This window comes from Rhinoraja longicauda, chromosome 2 (genome assembly GCF_053455715.1).
Source record: "Rhinoraja longicauda isolate Sanriku21f chromosome 2, sRhiLon1.1, whole genome shotgun sequence".
NCBI classification, from domain to species: Eukaryota; Metazoa; Chordata; class Chondrichthyes; order Rajiformes; family Arhynchobatidae; genus Rhinoraja; species Rhinoraja longicauda.
Window position 1 is genome coordinate 55,028,923 of NC_135954.1, and position 17,510 is coordinate 55,046,432.

The window sequence follows — 17,510 nt, forward strand, 5'->3', positions numbered from 1 at the left end:
TATACATAAATTCATGGAAGTAATCTGTCTTATTTTGCTGACTGTAAACACTTTATTTTTACCTAACGGTAACTCAAGCCTTGCTTGGAACTGTGATGATTGTTCAATATTTACTTTTGCTGTGATGTGTGGAAACATGGAAGAATTGAAGTTGTTTGTTGATGTGTATTCAGTTGACCCAGAAGCAATGAAATTTTCTTTTGAATCTATTGACCTGACTCTATTAGCAACAAATGCTGTAAAGAAAACTGCAAAATTCCTACTAATGGTCTTTAGTTTTTATTTAGAGATACAGCACGGAAACAGGCCCTTCGTCCCACCGAGTCCGCACCGACCAGCGATCCCCGCACATTAACACCATCCTACACACAATAGGAACAATTTACATTTATACCAAGTCAATTAACTTACAAACCTGTTCACCTTTGGAATGTGGGAGGAAACCAAAGATCTCGGAGAAAACCCACGCAAGTCACGGGGAGAACGTACAAACTCCATACAGACAGCACCCGTAGTCGGGATCAAACCCGGGCCTCCGGCGCTACAAGCGCTGTATGGCAGCAACTCTACGGCTGCGCCACCGTGCCGCCCCTTATTTGCCACTAAGTAGATGGCAATGCCTTAACCATTTGTGCGTTGTAAGGCCACTGGGGCCCCTTACATCCTTATCAAGGGGAGTGCTAACCTTCTCTCTTTTCATACAACACTTATGAAAAGTGCTTGCGAGAAAGAAAGTTTCTAAAATTAATATAATGAGACAGCCGCAGAGCTTCCTGCCTTTATTCCAGGGAATTTGTTTTTGTTCATGTTTCTTCTCCCTGCTGAGTCGAAAGAGTACTATTGGATTGCTGATGAAAATCATGAAGCTGTTAACCACATTGAAGAATGCCTATCATTCAAAAATCAAGGGCTCTAATATACACACAAAAATTTTGAGGAAGAATCCTTTGGTAACTTAAATAATGTTTAATAACATTTCAAAATAACAAATATTTCTAACTCAGTAATAAGGTACCTGATATCAAATATTCCCAATGATTTACAAGAATGATTAGGCTAGACGGGCAAATAGCAGTCAAACACCTGGAAACACCTGTTGCAGTCCACCTCACTTTAAACAAGCAAATGTTTGTTTCGTTTTTGAAGTTTGATAGAGGTCTGAACAGAAATTAAGCTGTTCACAAACCTTTGGATGTCCTGAACTAGAAATATCAATACCTGGGGTTACAAGTGGTATAACAAAAACAAAAGTGCTGGAGTAACCAGGGGGTCAGCAGCATCCAGCACTTTGTGTCTATCTTCGGTATTAACCAGCATCTGCAGGTAACAATCTGCAGTTTCTTTCGACATACGTAAAAAAACAAATTTAATTCCTGGGCTTCAGTGCTGATTTGAATGTTAAATTTGCTGACAAAAAAAAATCAGCATCACTACTCTAATATCCTTCTTCTCACAATCCTATTAACTAAATCCTCCAAATCTTTCTCTCGTATGATTTATGCATCTTCACAGTTTGTGAACTACACTTGCCAAGCCAGCAATTATTGTCCATTGCTTATTCTGCCTGGTGGCGGTGACAGTGAGCTGCCTTCTTCAGCCACATTGTGTATGACCGTGGAAAGAATTGATCCCTGGCAATAACAGCATAAACCTTTTCAAGACTTTAAAATACCGTACTTTTTACTGAGCCACCTCACTTATACAATTCCTCATCATTATGTTTCTACAATAAAACCAAGGAATAGTCACTTAGTCCTTTACATTGTCAGTGACCTAACCACCCTCAATTTTTCTTTCATACAACTTCCTTGTTATTATTTCCTCATTTCAAATTTCCAAATCAATATCTTTTCAACATGGCTCGCCTATAATTTATCATTTTCTAAATGCTGCTTTGCAGTTTGTTTTTTATATAGAGCTAATTTTAAAAAAATGCAGACATGTGCATCAGTCTGCATTTTTGGCTAGCTCTGTTGTGTGAAGTCTCACATCAAGACCTGTTTTCATTAGGCCTTGGTCATCTGCAAAGTTTCTGGTGGGAAGTAATAATTTGTGACCTTTCAGCAACTGTACACATAAAGCCGGTGTAATATTTGCCGCAGGTGCTATCGAGTGCATCTTGCAATATAAATGGAGTGAATTCCACTGCAGCAATATATTGTAGAAGTGATTCTACTTGAGTTGTTTCTCTAATATAAAGGGATTGTTAAATAAGTTAATGGACACAATGGAAGAGCAGGCAGTGGTGATAACCTGCCTTTCACTCATAAATTGAAAGCAACAGCTAAGCTTTCTTCCATTTATTGACTGCTCTGCATGATATTCTCCCTTCAATATGCATGAAGCAACTGCCTGGGAGATCTATTGTTAAAATAAAATATGAAAGGCGCAGATTTGGTGAATCTATTGAAAAGATAAAATCTGAAGCAGTAGTAAAATAAGGAAATACTGATGCCCAAGAATGCACCCTGTTGATCTGTTATATATTCTCACTGCTTGCTTTCATCTACAATGGCCCACTTGGAGGGATTTCACTGCATGAACAAACTTTCAAACATCTCTGCTATGGTTTCAGTAAGTGCACCATCAGACAATCACAGAGTCCATCAAGTGGGAGGACGGAGAGTAACTGGTAGGGACTTTGAAGTACCAGTGATCGTAGTTTCCGATTGCTGCCCTAAGATTGTGTGAATCTGCTACAAAATCTAAACTCTACACGATCCAATGAAAATATCCATATCAGGTTGCTGGGAAGAAAATGCCAGATATCTTTGAAATCTATTTGTCCCATTAGAAATGTTGTAAGTGGACATTGCTTGACGCAAAGGTCAAAATTGACTGCCTACTGCGTAATTTTGAAGGAAGATCTATAATTTATATTTTCTTTATGTGGAGAAATTCCAGTAATGCTTTTGTTTCCTTTTGTTTTATTTATTCACTAGATCAGGTGGACCTGTTGGGCCTAAACCTTTGCTGCATTGGTGCAGTACCCTCTCTTTCCCCCCTCCCCCCTCCCCTCCCTCCCCCCTCCCCCCTCCCCCTCTCCCTCTCCCCCTCCCCTCTCCCCCCCACCCCTCCCCCCTACCCCCCACCTCCTTCCCCCCTCCCTCCCTCCCCCTCCCTCCCACTTCTGCCTCCCCTCCCTCTCCCCCTCCCCCCTCCCTCCCCTTCTCCCCCCTCCCTCCGCTTCTCCTCCCCCTCCCCTCCCCTTCTCCTCCCCTCCCTCCCCCTACCCCCCACTCCATCCCCCTCAAATCTTCCCTCCATCCTCCCTTCCTAGGAGATAGATTTAAACTTTAAAATGTGAATGACTTTAAAAATAACCGATTTCAATGAAACTTCTTCCATTAGCACCAAAGGGACAACAGTGAGTAAGGTGGGCTTAAAATTGTCACGCTATTGTGTACTGTTTTGGCTTTAGTTCAGGAACAAACAAACAAACAAACAAACAAGAGTTTTAGTATATAGATGGCATATTAGTTTAGTTTAGTTTAGAGAGACATTGCAAAAATAGGCTCTTCGGCCCACCATGTCCACACTGACCAGCGATCCGCGCACATTAGCATTACCTTAGGCACATTAGGGACAATCTATTAGATTTTGCAGATTGGGAATGACAGACAGCCCTGCTTGCGACTGCAGATATCCAGACCAGACCATCCCACACATTGTGAATGACTGCTCACCGAGGCTTTTCTCTGGTGGCATCAAGGCCATCCACCCAGAAACTGATGCTGCCCTGGCCTGGATGTCTACCCTTGACCTACAACTTTATTCTGTGCATGCCATACGAAGATGATGACTAGGGACAATTTACACTTATACCAAGCCAATTATCTACAAACCTGTACGTCGTTGGAGTGTGGGAGGAAACCGAAGATCTCGGACAAAACCCATGCGGTCACGGGGAGAACGTACAAACTCCGTACAGTCGATGCCGGTTCACTGGTGCTGTAAATGGAGGAGGAGGAGGAGGAGGAGGAGGAGGAGGAGGAGGAGGAGGAGGAGGAGGAGCCAGCGCTGCCCTCGCAGCTGCGGCTTGCCTGCAGTCCGTTTGTCTTTTGTGTTTTTTTGTTGTTTTTGTCTGAATTGTAGTTTAAATATGATGTGGTGTTTGTGGTTGTGTGTTATGTGGGGTGGGGGGGGGGGGGGTGGGAACTGTAAAATTGTCTCTCCTGAGCGGAGACCCGACCTTTGTTTCTGTGTCGTGTCTCCGTTCCCGCTGCGGCCTACCACCGTCCATGCACCTGGAGCTGGCGGCCTCCGGCTGGGACCACCTGGGCTCTGTTTCGTATAGCCCACGGCCCGGACTCACCACCTGCGGCGCTGGCTGCCTTCGGATGCTACGGGAGCGGTTGCGACTCGTCTCCGGAGGTTTCGGTGCGGGCTGCCTGGACGTCGGAAGCCCGCAGGCCCCTGGGTGGAGGCCGACATCGGGAGCTCCGGCAGAGGCAGCGACAGCGTCTTCGCCCACCCCGAATCGCGGGGCTTGTGTCGGTCTGCCGCGGACCTTTCACCGTCCGGCGCGGCCTGAAATATGCCGCGGGATTTTCTCTGGGGACTTCAATGTCGGGCGCCACGACCGCCCCGATGTTGCAACTCCAACAGCCTGACCGCTGGAGAAGACAGCAGGGAAGAGAAAAAGACATTCTGGCCTTCCATCACAGTGAGGAGGTGACTGGAGGAGACTCACTGTGATGGATGTTTCTTTTGTTTGGTGTTAGTTTATGATTGTATGTGTTATTGCATTTTTATTGATTATTCTTATTGGTCTTATTGTTGAACTGCGGGTAATTTTTCATTTCACTACACATTTATGTGTATGTGACAAATAAACGACTATTGATTGATTGCTGTAAGGCAGCAACTCTACCACAGCGCGAGCGTGCCGCCCTTATGGCAAGCATTTAATACCCAAACCTAACTGATACCTACTGGAAGGTTTTAGAGGGTAGCAGAGAATCAATACTGCAGGTGTTGAGTTTAAAATATTAGCTAGACCCGATAATAGCAACAGATTTTAAAAGATCAGACATTGCACAAATGTTGGAAAACAATTCCTGTCAGTAATCTTATCTACCACCAGATGGAGAACCACATAACAATGTCAACAGGTAGGTTAAATTATTAAAGATTTTTTAGGGATCGGGTTTACTCACATTTGCTAGAAAATGTACTAATTAGGGACGGTCAGCATGGCTTTGTCTGCAGCCAGTCATGTCTTAGGAACTAGACAGAGATTTTTGAGGGGGCGTTAAATGTGATTGATGAGGGTAGGGTAGTTGTGAAAGCTGTAATATAGCAAAGATTAAGATAGTGGGCAACTAGCTACAGCTGTACAGCACGAGGTCATTGAGCATCATCCTTTGATGGGTGATTCACTATAACCTTACAGCACAAGGTCCTTGAGAGCTCTTTTCAAAGATTAAATAGGTGATTGTTCATAAGTGATAGGAGCAGAATTAGACCATTTGGCCAATCAAGTCTACTCTGCCATTCAATCATGGCTGATCTATCTCTCCCTCCTAACCCCATTCTCCTGCCTTCCCCCAATCTGCACTAATCAAGAATCTATTATCTATGCCCTAAAAAATATCCATTGACTTGGCCTCCACAGCCTTCTGTGGCAATGAATTCCGCAGATTCACCACCCCCTGACTAAAGAAATTCCTCCTCATTTCATTCCTAATGGAATGCCCTTTAATTCTGAGGTTAGGTCCTTTGGTCATCGACTCTCCCACTAGTGGAAACATCCTCTCCACATCCACTCTATTCTGTCACTATTCGTTTGAATAGCATGTAGTTTTTTTATCAGATATTAGTGCTTTTTTAGAAAGTATTGTGATTGGTGATAAGGAATTAGAGTGTGCAAAAGATTTCATTTGTTCAATGTCTGTATAAAAGTTGATACTTACAAGCAGAACTTTAGAGCAGTATTTTAACTGGGACTGGTGCTCTCCTTGTGAACAAGTAAATAAAGTGTATCTGGGAAATGAATGCAAGTTGTCAGAGTTCCGATGATCAGCAACAACACTGTGGATGTTGTCTACATGGATTTTTGTTAGGCATTTGACAAGGTCCTTCATGAGAAGTTGATCGGGAAGATTACAATTCATTAGATCCATGGTGACTTGGTCATTTACATTCAGAACTTGCTTACTCATTGAAGACAGCAGATTATGGTTGAAGGGTGATATTTAGAGTGAAGGTCTGCGACCAGTGGTTTTTCCACAGGGATCAATACAGAGACCTTTGTGGTTTGTGATATGTATAAATGACTTGGATGGAAATGTAGCAAAGTAAGTTTGAAGACAACATGAACATTGGTGGGGGTTGCAAAACGGTGAAGTAGACTGTCAAAGGATATAGAATCATAGAGTCATACAGGGTGGAAATAGGCCTTTCGGCCCAAGTTGCCCACACTCGCCAACATGCCCCATCTACACTAGTCCCAGCTATCTGCATTTGGCCCAAATCCTACTAAACCTATCCTATCCGTATACCTGTCTAAATATTTCTTAAATGTTGTGACATTATCTGCCTCAACTACCTCTTCTGGCAGCTTGTTCCATAAACCTATCATCCTTTGTGAAAAAAAGTTTGTCCCTCAGGTTCCTATTAAGTCTTTTCCCCCTCACCATAAACCGATGTCCTCTGGTTCTCGATTCAGTTACAGGTATAGATGGAGTAATGGCAGGTGAAGTGTAATCCAAGCAAGTGTGCACTTTACACAAATGTAAAGTGAAAGTACACATCTAATGGCTGTGTAGGCAAATAACTGCAGAAGCTGGTACAAATCGAAGGTATTTATTCACAAAATGCTGGAGTAACTCAGCAGGTCAGGCAGCATCTCAGGAGAGAAGGAATGGATGAGGTTTTGGGTCGAGACCCTTCTTCAGACTGATGTCAGGGGGGCGGGACAAAGGAAGGATATAGGTGGAGACAGGAAGTTAGAGGGAGAACATCTAATGGCTGGATACTCAACAGCAGTGATGTACAGAGGGATCTTGATGTTCAAATCCACAGCTCCCAGAAAGGGATAACATAATGGATAAAGTGGAAAGAAGGTGTATGGTGAGTATAAGAGTCAGGAAGTCATGTTGCTGCCCAATTAAACTTCGGAGAGGCTGCATTTGGAGTACTGTGTGCAGTTCTGGTTGCCCCTTGCAGGAGGAAAGTTGAAGATTTGGAGAGGGTGCTGCCAGGATGCTGCCATGATTAGTGGGGATTAACATTGTGGGGAGGTTGGAAAAGTTTGCATTCTTTTCTGAGGAGTGCTGGATGTTGGGGGAAGATCTGATAGACCTTTATAAAATTAGGAGCAGCATAGATAGACTAGACAGTCAGAACCTTTGTCCCAGGGTGGAAATATTAAATACTAAAAGCCATGGCTTCAAAATCATAGAGGGAAAACTTAAAGGAGATGTGCCGGGAATGTTTTTTAGAGCATAGCCTGGAGTACACTGTAAGGAGTGGTGGTGGAAGCAGATATTATGGCGGTGTTTAATGGACTTTTAGATTGGCACAAAAGTATGTAGGGAATAGAGTGAAATGGATCATGTACAGATAGAATGCCTCAGTTTTATTTGGCACTATGTTTGATACAGAAATTTGGGGCCCAAAGACCTATTGCTGGTCTATATTGATCTGCGCATATTTATATAGACTGCAAATGTGACACCTATTAACAGGACTGATAAGTGAGTTTTCTGGTTAGAAATAGATTTTTTTTAAAACCTAAGGAGCATTGACCTTCAATCGTCTGCAATCACGAGTGCAGAATAATATATCATCATGTAGCATTCCCTTCCCCTGCAAGACATATCTGCCACATTAAAAGCTAGGCTACTGTCACAGTCTGTGTGTAAAAATCATCATTGTTATATCACTTCAACACTATGGCTACAAACTCTCATTGCTGTTTGTGTTCAGAAGCCAGTGGCTTTTATTAAAATATTTTCAACAAGGTGTAGTCTTGCATTTGCAATAAACCATCATTATATCAACACATCTATACCCAGAATTTTGTGCAACCACACAACAACATAAGGATTTCTCTTGTTGGTTTAATCTTGATATTTTGCTCTGGAAGCTAAAATAACTGGATACAAACACAAGGAACTGTAGATGCTGGAATCTTGCGCAGAACATAAAATACTGGAGTAAGTCAGCGGGTCATGCAGCATCTCTGGAGGACATGGATAGGTGATGTTCTTCAGACTGAATGTAGTGGGAGAAAAAAAGCTCAAAAAGAGATGGGGCAGGAACAAAGCCAGGCAAGTGATGGTTGGATACAGGTCATTGGAGTATTGTGTGCGATTTAGAGTAATGCAGGCAGTTCTGGTCGCCCCATTACAGGGAGGATGTTGAGGCTTAGAAACATAGAAACATAGAAAATAGGTGCAGGAGGAGGCCATTCGGCCCTTCGAGCCAGCATCGCCATTCATTGTGATCATGGCTGATCGTCCACAATCAATGACCCGTGCCTGCCTTCACCCCATATCCCTTGATTCCACTAGCCCCTAGAGCTCTATCTAACTCTCTCTTAAATCCATCCAGTGATTTGGCCTCCACTGCCCTATGTGGCAGAGAATTCCACAAATTCACAACTCTCTGGGTGAAAAAGTTTCTTCTCACCACAGTTTTAAATGGCCTCCCCTTTATTTTAAGACTGTGGCCCCTGGTTCTGGACTCGCCCAACATTGGGAACATTTTTCCTGCAACTAGCTTGTCCAGTCCTTTTATAATTTTATATGCTTCTATAAGATCCCATCTCATCCTTCTAAACACCGGTGAATACAAGCCTAGTCTTTTCAATCTTTCCTCATCTGATAGTCCCGCCATCCCAGAGATCAATCTTGTGAACCTACGCTGCACTGCCTCAATTACAAGGATGTCCTTCCTCAAATTAGGAGACCAAACTGTACACAATACTCCAGATGTGGTCGTACCAGGGCCCTATACAACTGCAGAAGAACCTCTTTAATCCTATACTGAAATCCTCTCGTTATGAAGGTCAACATGCCATTAGCTTTCTTCACTGCCTGCTGTACCTGCACGCCAACTTTCAGTGATTGGTGTACAAGGACACCCAGGTTTCACTGCACCTCCCCCTTACCTAACCTAACACCATTGAGAAAATAATGGCTTTGGAGACAATGCAGAGGAGATTTACTTGAATGCTGTCTGGATTAGAGGGTTCCCGCTACAAGGTTGGATAAACTTGGTTTATTTTAGCTGGAACGTCTGAGGTTGAGAGGAGACCTGATGGAAGAATATAAAATTATGAGAGGCATTGATTAAGTAGAGGGTCTGAACCTTTTTCCCAGGATGGAAATGTCTAACACTGGAGCGCACAGCTATAAGGTGAGAAGGGGAAAGATAAATGGAGAAGTGCAGAGCAGAGAGTGGTGGGGGCCTGGAACGCACACCAATGGTAGTGGTGGAGGCAGTTACGATAGTGGCGTTTAAGAGGCTTTTAGATAGGCACATGGAAGCGCACAGAATAGAGGGATATGGATCATGTGCTGGCAGATGACATCAGTTATACTTAACATCATGCTCAGCACAAATGTTGTGGGCTGAAGGTCCCGTTCCTGTGCTGTACTGTTCTATGTTCTATGTTCTACAGGTAAGGGAGGTTTTAATTGGAACATGGGTGGACAAAAGCTAGAGATGAAAAGTATGCAAAATGGTGAATAAAGGGGATTAAAGGAGTCAAAAAATGAGACCAAATGGCGTTGATAAAGAGAGAGGAGATCTGAAAGAGGAGTGAAATGTAAAGCCAGAGGGAGGGATATAGGCTGGTAGGGGAGGGCAGGGCCGTCTTAACGCATGGGCCTGATGGGCACTTGCCCGGGGCCCCACGAGCATAGGGGCCCCATGCTGATCTGTGTATGTTAAGTGACTTGCAATAAATAAATACTACTTTAAAAATGTAGGTTCAATAAGTGCTTTTTTCGCAACATTTTCGGTCCCTAAGTGTTTTTTTCGCAACATTTTCCATCCCTAAGTGCTTCTCACAGCGATCTGTTTCGCAACAATTAGCTCCCTAAGTGCTTTGCTTTTCCATCCCTAAGTGCTTCTCACAGCGATCTGTAAGTGCTTTTCGCAACAATGTAGCACCCTAAGTCCATCGCTAAGTGCTTTTCGGTAAGTGCTTTTCGCCGGCACGACAGGGGGGGGGGCTGGTAGGGAAAGGGGGATGGGGGAGAGTAACGGTGGGGGCGACGGGGAGGGTGGGAGGAGGAGAGAGTGGGGGTGGGAGGAGGCAGAGTGGGACTGGGGAGGGGGACAGCAAGGGTGGGGGTTGGTGGTGGGGGGGAAGTGAGAGTGGGGGAAATGGGGGTGCTGGGGAAAGGGGGGTGGCGGAGAGTAACAGTTGGTCAGTTATAATAAGAAATTCGTAGTAATTTCATACTGTGACATCTAATCTGTATGGCTTACTGAGTATTATTGTGTTTTTCAAGCCTCGTGTATTGTTCAAATGTTTATCATGTTGATTAGTTGTTGCTGTACAACATGTTTTTAATGTTTCAACACCGATTTTGTTGGGTGCCAATAAAATAAATATATGTTTAATTTTATCGACCATTTACATTTTTATTCCTGTGAGTAGTTGTCGTAGGGGCCCCAGTACACTGCTTTGCCCGGGGCCCATAATGCTGTAAAGACGGCCCTGGGGGAGGGGGGCAGTGAAGGAGGGGTTGGATAGTGGGACAATTGTTGAGCACCAAGGTCAGGAAATGGGGAAGAGGATACTGTGACCATGCACACCTGTGCAATACACGTGCAGACTAGGCGACCATTTTGCCTAACACTTGCGCTCAGCCCACCAAGGCCTGCTGGGATCTCTTGGGTGCTAAACATTTTGATTTAAAAATAACAAATAAGGACTTCACTCATTCTCTAATACACAAATTAAACAGAACAAGTTTAGAGCTGAAATTCTTTGCAGAGCAATTTTAACAGTTTTTGCATATTTAGTTCAGGGCTTTGAATTTCATTCGACACTGGATCACTGCAGGCTAGTAACTGTAAAGCAATACAAGGGAAGGTCAGACATCAGGACAACTTACCCTGGAGTTCCCAGACCCTGACTGACAAGAACTGGAATATTACTCCTCGCTCCTTCAATAGCACATGTGGAGCTCATCCAGGGATACATGCAGGTTGGAATCTTGACAAAGACCCTTCAAAGATTTTAAGCTGGAAAATTACTTTCCTGTTTAAATGTACAAAGTCAGAAGGGAATGTTTCCATTTTTTTTTAGTTAGTGAGGCATATCAATGTTGCATTTTGCAAAGTCTCAGTAGGAGGACTGATCACTGTGGGAAGAGGAGAGGCAGGGAGCACTGATGGGCATAACCCCAGTGTGTATATCTTAGGTGCTTCTGGATCATTATGTAAACTAGAGTAGTCAGCAAGGCTGGTGTGTTATTCATCAACCACACACATTCATGGTTTGGATGACTTCGTATGTCATTCAAACCATTTAATTGCATTCCTACCCAGTAACACATACAGTATATTCATTATCTCTCAATCGCTCACTCAATCTCTCCCTTCAAACACATTATCTTTTTATTTCCTCTATAATTCTTTTGTGGAAATAGAATCAATTTATTTAATAAACTCCCTTGTGATTCATGTGCTATTATGTTGCATTATTCTGTGATCATGATTTTCTAACAGCCTCTCAATCTTCATTTTATGTCATTTCAGCACAACTTTAACTAACATTAATATTGTTTTACTGAGATCATATTATTACAAATTGCAAAGAGACAGGAAAATTAAAAGAATAATTTATTCTCTGGGTACATTTGAGCTGCGTCTTTGTAATTAGTGAAGGCACATCAGCCACTGCGGTAGCTTTACAGCCAATGTCTTGCACTCAATTTTGTACAAAAGAGATTACATTAATATGATGTCTTTTACCTCTTCCCAGAGCATGTTGTGGCAAATTAAGTACCCTTTTAAATGTGGACAATGTTGGAATATAGAAAATGCGACAGGCAGTGAAAATCAAAATACTTCACGTGATGTAAAACCAAAATTAGACAGAAAATGCTGGAAACATTCAGCAGGTCAGCCAGAGAAGAATGCTAAGTGTTTCTCCTTCCACTGATGCTGCCTGGCCTGCAGACTGTGTGCAGTATTTTCTGTTTTAAAGGTGGCAGCTATTTTGTTGACAACCAGTTTCCACAAAACAATAGTGCTTTTTTGTGACTTTTTATGTGCTAATATATCATATTGACACATCTAATAAGTTAAAATCTAGATTTTAAACTTTTTAGAATTTTAATTTGATTTTATACTTTTTAGGTATTGGTGCATTAAATTCTAAGTTGGTCAAAGGGGAATCATTGTTGATAAATGTAGCTTAATTTTTATTTGATATACATACTGGCATCTTTTTTTGCTACAAATAAAGCGCTGCCAAAACGTGTATGACATATGACAGATTAATCTGTTTTTGTGGTGTCGATTGGGGCAAGTTGGTTCACTGCATATTAATTGTAAAAACACATAATAGCCATTATATGTCAGCATTACATAACTTGTTTCATTCCTGACTAACATCGAGAGCATATTGTCTTCTATATCATTATGATACATTTTGATAGATTTTACTAATCAGAATGCTTTGAATAAAATAAACGAGTAAGTTGAGGGAGATATTATACGCAGAAAGGAAGTGGCATCATAGATTACATTTATCAATGTGTTATGACATTGAATGACAAAAATAAGGTGAATACTTTATGTGAAGTTCCCAGCTGCTATCACTGGTAATTGCTGCATTTCACTCCATTGATAAGGTAAGATTTGCTATTGATTTTTTAATACAACACCAACAGCTATAGATTGGAATGGTGTCCTGGGAATGACATAGCTGCAGCTGACACCATTAGCAAATAATTCATGACCCCAAGGGCATCTCATACCTGCATCTGATGGCAAATGCCCTGCATTTTATTTCTACTGATACCTTGGAGTTTCCTATTAGTGAACCACTCCTGCAGATTTATTTAGTATTCAGCTCAACTACACTGGAAAGCTCACCACTCCAAAAGTACACCCTTGTTTTCTGAATTCAGAAAGATTGTTAAGGAAAAGCAATATGTATTGACTGCCAGAGGACTGTGTAGCATTGACCCGTGAAGACATTCAGACTCAAAGATTAATGATTGCAACATATTTACTGCGAGTTTACTGCAAAATATTTTGCAGTCAGTTGTTGCTGTAAAACTGTACTGCCATACAATGGGATTTTCTGTTTATTTTCCCAAAAAAACCATTCAATTTTAGCATACATAGGCACCTCAAGAATCAGATTTTCCCCTCTTTTTTGCAATTGTTTCATGGGCTGATTAATTGCATTGGTCTTAGCATGGAAATGTTTAAATTACCCTTTGGACCAATGTAAATGAGATAATATATTTGTCAAACAACTAAACAAGATTATTAGATTAAAAAAACATAACGCACCAGTAATTCATGCTAGTTTCATCATCAGCTATGAAGAGTAATCAAGTCTTCAGACAACCACCAGAGTAAATGTTACTCCACCCAATCCAACACCTCTTGACTGTATCCACCTATCACTTGCCAGTTTTGTCCTGCCCACACATCTCTTTGCCAGCTTTCTCCCTCCTGCTACAATCTGTCTGAAGAAGAGTCCTGACCTAAATCATTGCCTATCCATTCCCTCCACAGATGCTGCCTGACCTGCTGTGTCACTCCAGCAACTTTGTGATTTGCATTGGAGTATATGTCCTGCTTGTGTTTAACACTGACACCATTTTAGAATCTGCGTTCCTTATACATCCTGATCAAAGCATTTCTCAATTGAGTCAAGTCTTTCATTTTGGGTCCCCATGAAGAAGTTGTTACCGGCTTCAAAAGAAAAATATGTGGAGTCGAGTGATTCCACGATAACCATCCAATTTTTCTGCAACCAAAAGCCTTGGATGAGCCAGGAAGTCGGAATTCTTCTAAGGACCAGATCTCAGCCATTCAAGTCTAGAGATGCGGAGCTATACAAGAAATCCAGATATAACCTTGATAAGGCCACCAAAAAGGCCAAAAGGGACTTTAGCTCCAAACTGGAGAATGAGGCAGATGTTTGGTAAGCTTGGCAAGGCTTGCATGCCATCAATTCCTACAAGATGAAATCAGGGGGAAGCTCAAGTGACAGAGAAGCATTAATCCCAGACGAGCTCAATGTGTTCTACATACGCCTTGATAGGGCGAATGCTGATATGCCTTCTTGTGCCTCCATAGTCCCTGATGTTATTACAATCTGTCACAGGTCTTAAAACCTGTGCAGACCAACTGGCTGGAGATTTTTCTGACATATTCAACCTCTCATTACTGAGGTCTAAGGTTCCCACCAGCTTTAAAAAAGCCTCAATAATACGGGTGCCCAAGAAGAGTAATGCGATGTGCCTCAAAGACCGACCTGTGATGCTAACATCCATGGTGATGAAATACTTTGAAAGGTTGGTTATGGTGCATATCAACACCTAACTCAACAAGAACCGGGACCTGCTGCAATTTGACTACTGCCACAACAGGTCAATAGAGAATGCTATCTCTCTCTTAAGGGCCTGTCCCACTTAGGCAATTTTAATGCGACTGCCGGCGACTAGGCTGTCGCCAACAGTTCGCCAGGGTATCGCGGGCATGATCGTGAGGAGTCTTCAAATAATCGTAGTGGATCTTGCTCGACGCATCGCTGAGAAATTGTCCGGATAGAAATTTCTCGGCGACAGCTGGCTTGTCGCCAGGTATCGTTGCTTATTGCGGGTGCTGTCACATGCTGTCCCCAGGTTTGCTAGGTTGTTGCAGATGCATTTAGAAGCACGTAATATTAAATTAAGTCATTTGAAGATACCATAAAATACTTGTGTTTAACCAATTTATTTACCGTCAGGACATTTGACAGGTAGATTGGAGGCGACAGTTTGACGGTCAGGTAAACGTGAGAATTTTGCGATGTTTATGGCCATCAGCGGTTACTTTTAAAGTAGGCTCCCATCCCAGAAATGCAACCCAGAAACCAGATATGCATCTCCCGTACATTTTCAAAGAATGCCCACACTCCGCACAAAAAACCATTTAGCCACGTTTAAAATTAAATTTCTTAATACTGCTATTAGTAAACTGGAAGTCAATCTAGTTTATGCCTTGTTACCGTGAAGCTTGGTTTTCAAGTAACCCGGGCAAGATGTTATATTTCAAAACTCTCAAGTAATTACAGACTTGTCAGTGATTTCAGCGAAAATTAGGACGCTGGAGAAGCATTGATAAGCATGGGAATTTTGCGATGTTTCCGATGACGGTGTAATCTCTTAGCCAGGTGCCAGTTTCACAAAAAAAGTAACTTGTATCGACCTGACTCGGCATTGTCGTGGACATTGTCGTAGGGTAAAAGAAAATTTTGCCGATCTGCTACGACTTTGATAGTCGGCAGCAGTCACCTAAAACATCGCCTAAGTGTCTTTTTTAGATGTCTTTTTTTTCATATAACAAACTTTTGTTGCTGTTTATTATGGGTTTTACATGTCTACCATGCAAGTAAGAATTGCATTGTTCTGTTTCGGGATATGTGATAATAAAGCTCTTTTGACTCTCTTGAATGGCAAGTCAGGGTTTGGAGGGCAGGGTCTAGGGAGTGGTGGGGAAATTATTTTCAGTATAAGTCCTTCCTTAATAAAGAGGGCAAATATTCTAAATGTAATGGTAAGTAAACTATTATATTTTTTAAAGGATTATCTTTATATTCAATTCAACAATCATTTGTAGTTCAGCCTTGAGTGTAGGAAGGAACTGCAGATGCTGGTTTAAATCGAAAATGGACACAAAATGCTGGAATAACTCATCCGGACAGTCAGCATCTCTGGATAGAGGGATTGGGTGATGTTTCGGGTCGAGACCCTTCAGACCCAGTCTGAAGACTGGGTTCCTTCTCTCCTGAGATGCTGCCTGACCTGCTGAGTTACTCCAGCATTTTGTGAATAAATATCTTCGATTTGTACCAGCATCTGCAGTTATTTTCTTACCCTTCAGACCCAGAGTCTGAAGAAGGGTCTTGACCCGAAACATCACCCATTCCTTCTCTCCAGTGATGCTGTCTGGCCCGCTGAGTTACTCCGGCATTTTGTGTCTATCCTCAGCCTTGCGTGTGTTCCCCAAATGTAGTTTACAATGCCAACATCAGTAGGGTTGCACAGTGGCACAGTGGTAGAGTTGCAGCCTTACAGTGCCAGAGACCTGGGTTCAATCGGGACTACGGGTGCTGTCTGTATGGAATTTGTACAATCTCCCTGTGACCGCGTGGGTTTCCTCCAGGTGCTTCGGTTTCCTCCCACATTCAAATGATGTGCAGGTTTGTAGGTTAATTGGGGGGGGGGGGGGGGGGGAAGAGCCTGTTTCCACACTGTATCTCTCAACCAAATTAAACAAAAAAAACAGAAACCATTACAGTTACAATGTAAACCCTTACTTTTATTGTTTATTGCTGAACTCTGTTGTAGCTACAAAGAAAGTGCAGATAAAAATATAAAAGGCCCACAATGAGGTAGACTGGGTGATCAGGATTACATCCTAAACTTGTGGGAGGTCTGTTCAATAGCTGGGTGGAAACTGTTCCTTATCTTTAAGATATACCAAATGATAAAGGAATGATGAGATAATGGTAAAAGGACAAATAAAATATGAAAATACATCCAAGAACAAAAAGAAGGCTTCTGAAATTGTGCTACATTAAAACAGAAACATTTACAGTGATATATATTCCCTTTGACTGACAATGATTGTAAATCATTACAATCAAAAATAAATGTATTATTTATGTAGACAGCTCGCCCAGCAAAAACATAACAGCACAGAAGTATGAATTATCACTTGTTCCAATGCATTTAAGAACAATTGAAACCTGAGCCAAATAATAGCCACAGGCTATTTGAGAATTCATTCTAATTCTAATGAATGAACTTAGAAATCTTCAAGATCCATATGTCACAAATGTTACAATAGATTTAAATTGTAATTCATATGCACGTTCACATGTGACAATACTGACTGAATGCTATAAAGAATAGACAATTGACTCTGTCATCTTGCTGCTCAAGAAACAAAGAACATAATCTCTCTTGAATTGATGACAATGTATTCAGAGTTGTACTAACTGCATTGCTCATTGTTGTTCATGTGATCATCATGCATGAATGATTTCATTTTCCCTGTCCAAACTCCCTGCACAAACTCCATGTCTTTCAACATGTTATATACTGTATATTTTTCTATGTACCACCTCTTCACCTTCATTGCAATCTTTAAAACATGAAAATTATGTCTGTTCTATCAATATTATCTTCATCCACTCATTTAATGTTGTCACTTTCTGGAGTACATTCAATCTTTTCTTGACAAAAAGGCTAAATAGCAAGATGGTGTCACCAACCATTATCCAACAGAGGACTTAAGTAAGGACGATTTTA

At 41.9% G+C, this 17,510-nt stretch overlaps 1 protein-coding gene and 1 pseudogene across 4 annotated transcripts in view; both read right to left on the reverse strand.

Moving 5' to 3' along the window:
- Positions 1 to 17,510, reverse strand: part of LOC144604713 (cadherin-12-like) — a 576,800-nt gene that overhangs the window by 27,061 nt on the left and 532,229 nt on the right. The gene's annotated exons all lie outside the window — the stretch shown is intronic.
- On the reverse strand, positions 591 to 707 carry LOC144611155 (U6atac minor spliceosomal RNA; annotated as a pseudogene).